Consider the following 12,224-nt stretch of genomic DNA (forward strand, 5'->3'; position numbering starts at 1 on the left):
TAGGTAGGACACGGGTTAAGAAACCCAGCCTCCACCACTCTTGGACCCTCCTGGCCCTTGTTGCCACCTCGTTTGCTATGTCTTAAGTATTTAATCTCTGCACTTGACCGTGGTCCTCCTACAGTGTATTCTCATCATAGACCAAGCACATACAATCGATTATTTTATCGGCTCTTGCTCATTCTGTGTTGTGGTACCGTCAGCACTTATTGCACATTATAGAATACCTTGAGTGTACCCGCCCTCAAAACGTCTCCACTGGCCATTGTACATGCAGACCTTGGACCACCCTTTTCATCCATTCTTGCATCTTGAGATGTAACCTCTTACCTCTGTTCTTCACCTCCTACTGTACCCTTTTAATTATTCAAATCTTCTTGGAAAGACATTACTAATCCTAATCATTGAAAAAGTAACAAGTTTCTGAAATCATTTTATATGTGAGTTGTGTATGTTATCCTAATACTCAACATTCCAATGACATGCTTTGTACCATTATGTAATGTGCTTGCAGTGTTTTATCTTGTCTTGGTTTGTATGTCATTACAATCAAAGGTAACATATTCCTGTATATCCTAAAAATTGTTGCTTCATTTCCAAGATAAATATTTAATATATTTCATATGAATCACCACATATGCTGATATTACAGTAAGGATAAAATTAAGTGTTTATGTTTTTGTACAAGGACCTACAACATAAGAAATTCAGTATGGAAAATAAACAAAACAATTTTGAAGACGGTTTTGAAATTAGTAACAGTGTCATAGAAGAGCTGAACATACATTTTACAAGTAGCGAGAATGAAGAGGAAGATATGAATGCTGCAGATATCTGCTCTGATTTCCTAGACTAAACCTTAGATGCTGATTTAGTGGACGCATTAGATGACATCGAGTATGATCATATGACCTTTGAAATTGATAATCAGGAATATGAAATACATGATGAAATTATTTTAGAAGCTCTATTAAGTTATGAGATGTTACAATAATAAATGTATAATTATATAATAATAATGGTTTGTGACACTCTTCTTGCAGAATTGTAATCATTCAGGTAGTACTGAAGTACTCATGATGCAAAGTGAACCTTAGGGCATGGACTTCTTCAAACCCCTATAGACTATGCATGCACTCTTCCATGCATCGGAAATTGTCTTTTATACCTTCAATTCCCCAGTCTGTTTCCTTACACTTCCAGCAAACACTATCACACTTCTGTTTCAATATTGTAGTGAGCCATACAGCACAATGTATCACATTTATTTTCTGTTACCACCTCAAACACTGGTATTACAGTAAAGACTTTTTTAGAATAGTTGCAATGTATTCAAAAATGTATAATGAAAGCACTTCAAACACCGATATTACAGTAAACAAGTTTTAAAAATGGTTTCAAGGTATCACAAAATATTTTATGTGAGCACCACAAACCTCAATATTACAGTTATGAAGTTGTGAAAATAGTTGCAGTGTAGCTTAAAATATTGAACGTGAGGAGCACAAACACTGTAACAACAAACAACAGTAATGAAGTTGTGAAAATAGTTTCAAGTATATAACAATAACTCATTTCACTTCACTGAGAACATGTTTCTTTACTATTGACAGATCTTACATCTTACAGATGGAAAATGCCACTTACACAGTAAGCATTTCTTTTTGGCATGTAGTGCTGTAGATTTAGATGCTTTCTATAGTCCTGCCATGACGTGTTGTGCTTGGCCGAGGTAGTAGCTATAACAAAAAGGCTCGATAAAGGGCCTTGACTTTGAATCAGAATATAAAATTCAAGAATAATTGATAAATCTAGGCAAGAAAGGCAGCAAGTATGCAAATTTCATACTGCCATTCAGGGGTAGTAGTTACCAAGAAGGCTCAATAAAGGGCCTGCACTTTGAATTTGAATTACAAGAAGAATAATTGATAACCCCAGCCAAGAAAGGCAGCAAGTGAGTAAATTTTACACTGCTTTCGGCCGGGGTAGTAACTACAACATAACGGCTCAATAAAGGGCTTTAAGTTTGAATCAGAATATGAAATTGAAAAATAATTGATAATCCCAGCCAAGAAAGGCAGCAAGTGTGCAAATTTCCCACTGCCTTCGGCAGGGGTAGTTGTTACAACAAAAAGGCTCGATAAAGGGCCTGCACTTTGAATAGGTATATGAAATAGAAGAATAGTTGATAACTACAGCCAAGAAAGGCAGCAAGTAGGTGTGTGTATGTGTGGATGATGGGTTGATTGAGTGGAAGATGAATAAGGTGAAAAATAAGAAAGGCTGCAAGTGTGCTAATTACCCAGTGCCTTCAGTCGGAGAAGTAGTTACAACAAAAAAGGCTTGATAAAGTGCCTTGACTTTGAATCAGAATATGAAATTGAACAATAATTGATAACCCCAGCCAAGAAAGGCAGCAAGTGCGGAAATTTCCCACTGCCTTCGGCCGGGGTAGTAGCTACAACAAAAAGCCTCGATAAAGGGCCTTGACTTTGAATCAGAATATGAAATTCAAGAATAATTGATAACCCCAGCCAAGAAAGGCAGCAAGTGTGCAAATTTCCCACTGCCTTCGGCTGGGGTAGTTGTTACAACAAAAAGGCTCAATAAAGGGCCTGTACTTTGAATAGGAATATGAAATAGAAGAGTAGTTGATAACCCCATCCAAAAAAGGAAGCAAGTAGGTGTGTGTATGTGTGGCTGATGTGTTGATTGAGTGGAAGATGAATAAGGTGAAAAATAAGAAAGGCTGCAGACACGCAAACTATCCACTGCCTTGTAAGGGAAGTGGGTGTTTGGTTTTCCAGTCCTTTACACCGACAGGGCGTCTGATTCCGCAGTGGGAGCCTGAGATATGTGTACCACTTCTAAGGAGGCAAGCAAATGCAGAGAGTACACACACTGGGCAGTAGGAAGGACGCAAGAAAGGACGCAAGTGTGCAAATTACCCACTACCATTCACTTGTAGTAGTTACCAAGAACGTTCAATCAAGGGCCTGCACTTTGAATTTGAATTACAAGAAGAATAATTGATAACCCCAGCCAAGAAAGGCAGCAAGTGTTCAAATTTCCTACTGCCTTTGGCCGGGGTAGTAGCTACAACAAAAAGGCGTGATAAAGGGCCTTGTACTTTGAATAGGAATATGAAATAGAAGAATAGTTGATAACCACAGCCAAGAAAGGCAGCAAGTAGGTGTGTGTATGTGTGGATGATGTGTTGATTGAGTAGAAGGAGAATAAGGTGAAAAATAAGAAAGGCTGGAGACACGCAACCTATCCACTGCCTTGTCAGTGAAGTGGATCTTTGGATTTCCAGCTCATTATACAGATAGGATGTCGGATTCCGCAGTGGGAGCCTGAGAAATGGGTAACATATCTAAGGAGGCAAGCAAGTGCAGAAAGTATACACACTGTGCGGAAAAAGTACGCAAGAAAGGACGCAAGTCTGTAAATTATCCAGTGCCATTCACGGGTAGTAGTTAGCAAGAAGGTTCAATAAAGGGCCTGCCCTTTGAATTTGAATTACAAGAAGAATAATTGATAACCCCAGCCAAGAAAGGCAGCAAGTGTGCAAATTTCCTACTGCCTTTGGCCGCGGTAATAGCTATAACAAAAAGGCTTGATAAAGGGCCTTGACTTTGTATCAGAATCTGAAATTGAAGAATAATTGATAACACCAGCCAAAAAATGCAGCAAGTAGGTGTGTGCATGTGTGGATGATGTGTTGATTGAGTGGAAGATGAATAAGGTGAAAAATAAGAAAGGCTGCAAGTGTGCAAATTACCCAGTGCTTTCAGCTGGGGATGTAGTGACAACAAAAAAGGCTGGATAAAGGGCCTTGACTTTGAATCAGAATGTGAAATTGAACACCAATTGATTACCCCAGCTAAGAAGGCAGCAAGTATGGAAATTTCCCACTGCCTTCGGCCGGGGTAGTAGGTACAACAAAAAGGCTCGATAAAGGGCCTTGACTTTGAATCAGAATATGAAATTCAAGAATAATTGATAACCCCAGCCAAAAAAGGGAGCACGTGTGCAAATTTCCCACTGCCTTCAGGCGGGGTAGTTGTTACAACAAAAAAGCTCGATAAATGGCCTTGACTTTGAATCAGAATATGAAATTCAAGAATAATTGGTAACCCCAGCCAAGAAAGGCAGCAAATGTGTACATTTCCCACTGCCTTCGGCTGGGGTAGTAGCTACAACAAAAAGGCATGTGAAAGGGCCTTGACTTTGAATCAGAATATGAAATTGAAGAATAATTGATAACCCCAGCCAAGAAAGGCAGCAAGTGTGCACATTTCCAACTGCCTTCAGCCAGGGTAGTAGCTACATCAAAAAGGCTTGATAAAGGGCCTTGGTCTTTGAATAGGAATATGAAATAGAAGAATAGTTGATAACCACAGCCAAGAAAGCCAGCATGTAGGTGTGTGTATGTGTGGATGATGTGTTGATTGAGTGGAAGGTAAATAAGGTGAAAAATAAGAAAGGCTGGAGACACGCAACCTATCCACTGCCTTGTCAGTGTAGTGGATCTTTGGATTTCCAGCTCATTATACAGATAGGATGTCGGATTCCGCAGTGTGAGCCTGAGAAATGGGTACCATATCTAAGGAGGCAAGCAAGTGCAGAAAGTATGCACACTGTGCGGAAAAAGTACGCAAGAAAGGACGCAAGTCTGTAAATTATCCAGTGCCATTCACGGGTAGTAGTTAGCAAGAAGGTTCAATAAAGGGCCTGCACTTTGAATTTGAATTACAAGAAGAATAATTGATAACCCAAGCCAAGAAAGGCAGCTAGTGTGCAAATTTCCTACTGCCTTCGGCCGCGGTAGTAGCTATAACAAAAAGGCTCGATAAAGGGCCTTGACTTTGTATCAGAATCTGAAATTGAAGAATAATTGATAACACCAGCCAAAAAATGCAGCAAGTAGGTGTGTGTATGTGTGAATGATGTGTTGATTGAGTGGAAGACGAATAAGGTGAAAAATAAGAAAGGCTGTAAGATTGCAAATTACCCTGTGCCTTCAGCCGGGGTAGTAGTTACAACAAAAAAGGCTTGATAAAGGGCCTTGACTTTGAATCAGAATTTGAAATTCAAGAATAATTGATAGCCCTAGCCAGGGAAGGCAGCTCGATAAATGTCTAATGACTAATGTCGAGGACAGCGATGCTCCTGCATCCTGCATTTTATCAGGTCGATAGACTGTTCCCCGTAACACAAAAGTTCATCGCAATAAATGCATAGAATTTTAACTTCACCATAATCAGGATCAATATGTGGGTGTGGACTGCTTGCTGAAGATGCTGCTGTGGCAGTTGATGTGCTTAGTGCAGCAGCAGGTGGGTTGTCCTGCAACCTCCGTGTTACAGCTCGCGTAAAGTTGTTGGGGTGCAAGTTCTTGACATGTTGCACCATATTCGCTGTGCCAAAGGAGTATTTTTTGGATGGATTACCCCTTGAATGAGTTGTTTGCCAAATTTTACAGGTTACTAATGGAGCATTAACCTTTTTTTGCCCTTCAGGGAAAGTGGTGTAACTATATTATAGATTCTACTGTCAGACGTCTACCTTAGTGATAGTGGAATTACCACTACTTCTTAGACTACTGTTGAACAATAACGTGTGGATAAGCAGTATTGCTTGTTCACCTTCAAAGAGGAAGAAGATTTAAATTTATATTTCAACACCTTAGCAAAATAGTTGCTAGATTTCAAAAATAAAATTAAGTAGGAATATTAGAGGAAGTCTGGACCAATTCTAAAAGGATTGTGCAAGTTGTGAGAGCTGAAGGAAGTGTGTCTCAACATTACTTCTTATGATAATTTGGACACAACACTACATGGCAGGAGTATGCAAAACATCTAATTAGACATTTTATATGCGATCATATGTTTTCTTTAAAACATACATTTTGTACATTTGTAACCAGTAAAAGGTAACCAGAATGTTACATTCGTTTTGATACATTCAAGGTGGACCCATCTGCGGCATTCGAAACATTGGGCCTGTTGGGAAGATAGTGAAAAGTAACTTGCTATTAACATTGCATTGTTTAAAGGTCAACAGCTTTTTGAAATGAAAACTTTATATGTATTTACATAGTAAACATAGTGACCTCTCAATACTCAGTGGGAAAGTGGTAATGAGTCCATAACTAGGAAGGGTGCATAGCCAGCTATCCAACATGGCGGACGCAACTCTGAAAAGACCCTTACAAATGCCTCAGTTATCTGAGTCATACTAACGTACACCCTGCATCAGATGAATGTGAACAGGACACTTAATGCCACCAAAACAGCCCAAGGACTTATATCACTTAATTTTGATCTTCAGCGTCTAGAGTCATTGAGGGTACTTACCATTAAGTGTTGCATATAAATTGATGACGTATCTTGGTTGCAGACACCACAATACTTTTCAACAGACTCTAAATGTAAAAGAAGATATACATTAGCACATCACAACAGCAATGCTAACAATTCAAAACTTATTTTGGAATATATCATGCATGATTCTAGGTGTTTTCAGATCCAGTAATAGAGACAGTCACAACTGTTGCAAACATATTCAAATGGTTACATTACGAACATCATTGAAAATTCACAACCATAATGTCACTATCTTACTATACTATGTTAAAAATCAATGATATGCCTCTACCTATAAAAGACCTTCTATGAAAAAACAAAATAGAGAATAATCCAATGTTCAGGACAACTCTTCAGTGTGACACCTTATTTATCATTGAAATGTTAAAGTTAAACCTGATGACTCCATTAGGTCCATTGCAATTTTCAGTCGATAATTTCCCAGAAATATTACATTAGTAAAAATCTCGGTAACTTGCTGCTGAGTTAGGTAGCATTCTTCAAACTGAAAACATAATAACCAATGTATATGTTGAGCAAAAGTCCAACCTGAATGTTAATGTACATAAAAACACTTAATCACAAAAGGTTTGAGGTTGAAAAGTAATCATAGGTTTCAGTGCTCTAGATACATTACAAAATCATTTAGAAATATTAGCATTTAAAATATTTGAAAAATATTTCTTTGACAATTTAAACTATTGAAACCAGTCATTTTCCAACAAGAACTTTCAAAATAGATTGTCAAATGTAAAAAAAAGTTGCACTTACCAAAAGTATCCAATGACAGTCAGTATTTGTCGGACAAAGAACAGTGTCTATTTTGTCCAAAGGTATCTGAAGAGTTAAAAATGGCAATCATGAAAAACTATTATATTACATACCAAATACATATAATTAGACTTAGAACAACATAAAAACGTGAATCTTAACGCACTATATATTCAAAATCGACAAATTTCTGTTGAAAAACAGCTTACATTTCTCACTCTTCAAAACGTTACTCAATTCTATCAAACATTATTTCATAGAATCACTAACTTCAATATTGCTTTGCACCAGTAACACTGAAAAGTCACATAACAGGTATGAATATTTACCTGAAAAGTAGAAGAGAGATATTTGCAGAGGAAGATACAGGACCACACTGTTGCTGATATTGCTAAACACTAAGGTTAAAATAAAAGGATTTCAGTACACACATTGATTTTAAATTATTACTTATAGATAGGTAACTGTATTAGGAATGAAAATATGCATACATTTAGTCTTGACAAACATATTTTTGAGAGGAAGGCATCGATTACCTGTAAAAATATATGAAAGCACATTATCTTCTAAAGAGGAACCAACATGTACATCATACGCCATTAGCCATACTATACACAATTTACATCTAGCAGAAACTAACCTCATCAACTATCCATTGGTCCATTTTAAGTGACCAAAAAGAACTGTCATGTTTTGAAGCTCGACACTATTGCTCCCATACGTTCCTTTACTGTTTTTTTTCTACACATCCAAAACTTCTTTTAGGGATATATATTGACTAGATGCTGGAGATGGGTAACGTGATGTAGCTAGTAGAGGTGCTGAAGATGGAACAGGTGATGAAGATGGAACAGGTGATGAAGATGGTAGAGGTACTGAAGATGGTACATGTGTTGGAGAATTATCACTCGTCATGCCTCCTGTAAATTAATTTTGAAAGGTTTTGAAAAAGTAACATTTCTTAAACAAGAAATTACTTAAACAACGTACCATAAAACTTTCTCAAACAAAAAAAGCTAATCAGAAATATCTTTCTTATATTAATGTAGTTTGCAAAATATGTTGTGTGCAGAAAGACATAATCACGTACTCTTCTTCAACTTACTAACTTCTCACCTATATAGGAGATAATTACAACAGGCAATAGAACATCATTACTCTAGACATCCGAATTATGTGCCATTACATAAAAAAAGGTACCCTTTAATAGATTATCTTTGACTATCGATTTATAAGGCCTCAACATGTCGACATAAGTTGTATGTAAAGGCATGTTGCTACTATTGACTAACTTTGGACGGTTTCCTTTCATTTCGGAAATATTGTAGGGTCCAGGAAAGTTGTGCTCCAAAATCCCTCTTTTCTTCATTGTTCGCCTGCAATTTTTTTAAAGCACTAAATCTCCTTCGCACAGGGGCACGGCTTATATTTCTTCGAAACTCTCTATAGTTTTCTTTCTACTTTTTCTGGCAAAGTTAATATTTTGCTTTGTCTGCTTCTGCAACTCTGCAGAAATTTGACACAGAAATTCATGGACGCACAATTTTTTAAAAAGAGGCCTAGAAGGGCCCCGTGACGCAGAAGGAAATATTACGATCAATCAAGTATGATCAATAAGAATAGAGGCCTGGGAGGATTAGGAAAAAGCAAATGAAGCAAAACAGAGCTGGAAGGGCCACGTAACGCAGAAAAAAATACCATCAAGCACGTAAACTTTTTAAGAACAGAGACGAAAGCACGTGACACACCTCAAAAATACGACACAGAAATTAATGCACGCACAATTTATTAAAAAAAGGCCTAGGAGGGTCCCCTGACGCAGAAGGAAATAAATATTACGATCATCCAAGTACGATCAATAAGAATAGAGGCCTGGGAAGGCCACGTGAGGCAGTAATAAATATTTAAAGTCATGGGAGAATTTTGAGGGAGCAAATACGATGAAGCACAAAGCACGTGGCGCACAAAAATAAATCAAAACAGACCTGGGAGGGCCATGTGAGGCAGTAAAAAAAGAATACTTTCATGCACAGACAAACCATGTGGCATACCACAGAAATACGACACAGAAATCATTAAAAGTCATAGGAGAATTAGGAGGGAGCAAATACGATGAAGCACAAAGCACGTGGTGCACAAAAATAAAGCAAAACAGAGCAGGAGGGCCACATCACGCAGAAAAAAATACCATCAAGCACGTAAAATTTATAAGAAGAGAGAAGAAAGCACGTGACACAGAAATTCATGCATGCACCATTTATTAAAAAGAGGCCTAGGAGGGCCCCGTGACGCAAAAAGGAAATAAATATTACGATCATCCAAGTACGATCAATAATAATAGAGGCCTGGGAAGGCTACGTGAGGCAGTAATAAATATTTAAAATCATGGGAGAAGTAGGAGGGATCAAATACGATGGAGCACAAAGCACGTGGCGCACAAAAATAAACCTAAACAAAGCTGGGAGGGCCACGTGACGCAGAACAAAATACCATCAAGCACGTAAAATGTATAAGAACAGAGACTATAGCACATGACACACTTGAAAAATACAACACAGAAATTCATGCATGCACCATTTATTAAAAAGAGGTCTAGGAGGGCCCCGTGACGCAAAAGGAAATAAATAATACGATCATGCAAGTACAATCAATAAGAATACAGGCCTGGGAAGGCCATGTGAGGCAGTAATAAGTAATAAAAGCCACGGGAGAATTAGGAGGACCAAATACGATGAAGCACAAAACACGTGGCACACAAAAATACAGCAAAACAGAGATGGAATGGCCATGTGACGCAGTAAAAAAAGAATACTATCATGCACGGACAAACCATGTGGCATATCACAGAAATATGACCCAGAAATGTATACACACACAAAAGATGCATGGCTGCTGGGCCTGGGTTTAGAATGGGACTGCCTGAGGGTAGGGGCTGGGCCGCTGGGTCTGGTGTTGACTGGACCTGGAGCGGAAGCTGATGGTGTAACGTCTCCTCCTACCTTTGCTTCTATCGTCTCTTGTGTTGTCTTCAAAGGCTGGGGCTTTGGCTGGGCCTGGGGTTGGGCTGGGCGCGTGCTCCGCCGCCACCGCACCTATGGTAGCCTGGCTGGGCGGCAGCAGCAGTGACACCACATCGAGTGTCACGAGTCCTTCTCCATTCCAGCAAACAGTTCATAGTACAATCGACGACGAGAGTCTGTCTGTCACCGCAGCACAGGCAGGCAAAAGAGAGTGTGCTCACGTCAGTCCCTGCATTATATGGGAACCGCGGGGCTGACCAGACAATGCCCAGAGTCGTCATTAGTAGCATTTTGCGCGCTACAAGAATGATGGCCCTGCGGGACCTCCTATTGGCTAATTTATTGGCTTCCATGCTTAGTAATAGCAAGAAAGCTAGGTGGTGACATATGGTGAGCATGGGCGGGCGTGCTGCACGCATGTGCAAGTGTGAGTGTATGCACAAACAATTAACAACAGAGAGAGACAGGGGCGGGTTTATCATGTGCGCAGAGTCAGGCCCAGAATCAGACCTCCAATGAGTGACCACTTGTAGCCACTCTAGTAGCACGCGCTGTGCTCTGATTTGACACTGAGAGGGTGTGATGGCATCACACCACGGTATCCTTTTGTGGGCGTCCGCCCAGGCTAGTAAATTGCGCACAGACACTACAATGGAGCTCAAAAACTGGCCCACCGCTATGCGTGGGTTTTTCCCACACAACTGGGAAAAAAGTTGCCCAATTGTGCGGGAAATAGCGCAATCTGGCAACCTTGTCTAGAAGGATGCGAGGTTACTTAAACGTTTATTTGTACAAGAATGGGAGGTTACTTATAACTTAGAATGACACTCATTGGTTAACCAATATGTACGAGTGTTTCAGAGCTGTTATTGGTCAAACAGGATGTCAGATTGATGGACGGCGCACAGTGCCTTTTCTAAAAAATACACGTATGCGCACAGTGAGTGTGAACCGTTGGGGTACACACCCAGATGAAGGGGCAGATATGTCGCATATGCATACAAAATCCACCAAAACACGCGGACGCAACGCATGCACAAAGCGTGGGCTCGGCTCAAAGCCTTCGGCTCGGGTTTTTAATGCTGGAGAGATCCTTTAATAGCCGATATAGCCTTCTATGACGGGCTGTAAGGCTATATTATATTTATATAATCTTATAAAGTAGTTGAGAATGGTGCAAAAGGGGGGAGGGAGAGCCGCAAACATGTCACTGCCGGATTACCCCATTGCCTCATGGTCATTGTGGTTCATTATTCTTCGTTTAGTTCAAAGCATGAAAAGTTCAAAAATTTCAAGGCCAGTGCCCATTTCTTCTTAAATCATATCCCTAGACAGGTGTTTCTGGTTTAATACCTTCATCAGTAGGGAAAATTATTTTTCGAGGTCGCTCGACATGCCACCGTCATCTTCTCAGGACAATTACCGCTACCGGTGTGCAGGCATCTCCCAGTGCTCGTCAGCGTTTGGCTCACGGGAGCCATTTTAAACAGTTCAAAAGGGGGGAGGGAGAGCCGCGAACATGTCACTGCCGGATTACCCCATTGCCTCAAGGTCATTGTGGTTCATTATTCTTCGTTTAGTTCAAAGCATTAAAAGTTCAAAAATTTCAAGGCCAGTCCCCATTTCTTCTTAAATCATATCCCTAGACACGTGTTTCTGGTTTAATACCTTCATCAGTAGGGAAAATTATTTTTGGAGGTTGCTCGACATGCCACCGTCATCTTCTCAGGACAATTACCGCTCCCGGTGTGCAAGCATCTCCCAGTGCTCGTCAGCGTTTGGCTCACGGGAGCCATTTTAAACAGTTCAAAAGGGGGGAGGGAGAGCCGCGAACATGTCACTGCCGGATTACCCCATTGCCTCATGGTCATTGTGGTTCATTATTCTTCGTTTAGTTCAAAGCATGAAAAGTTCAAAAATGTCAAGGCCAGAGAGTGGTAATAGTCCAGAGGAGATGACGGTGCCATGTCAAGCAACCCCTGAAAATATTTTTCCCTACTGATGAAGGTATTTAACCAGAAACACGTGTCTAGGGATATGATTTGAGAACATACTGGCACTG

At 39.8% G+C, this 12,224-nt stretch overlaps 2 long non-coding RNA genes across 3 annotated transcripts in view; one reads left to right on the top strand and one right to left on the bottom strand.

Annotated features, from left to right (window-relative positions):
• The window catches only part of LOC144774780 (uncharacterized), a 582,824-nt gene that overhangs the window by 291,835 nt on the left and 278,765 nt on the right, over positions 1–12,224 (top strand). The gene's annotated exons all lie outside the window — the stretch shown is intronic.
• The window catches only part of LOC144774764 (uncharacterized), a 290,944-nt gene that overhangs the window by 2,916 nt on the left and 275,804 nt on the right, over positions 1–12,224 (bottom strand). The window contains exons 3-6 of the long non-coding RNA XR_013600522.1: positions 7,783–8,062; positions 7,472–7,540; positions 7,143–7,208; positions 6,363–6,430 (exon numbers count right to left, since the gene is read on the bottom strand). This is a non-coding gene — a long non-coding RNA (uncharacterized LOC144774764). The remainder of the gene's footprint in view (positions 1–6,362; positions 6,431–7,142; positions 7,209–7,471; positions 7,541–7,782; positions 8,063–12,224) is intronic.

The sequence above is a fragment of the Lissotriton helveticus genome, chromosome 1_1 (genome assembly GCF_964261635.1).
Source record: "Lissotriton helveticus chromosome 1_1, aLisHel1.1, whole genome shotgun sequence".
Lineage (NCBI taxonomy): Eukaryota > Metazoa > Chordata > Amphibia > Caudata > Salamandridae > Lissotriton > Lissotriton helveticus.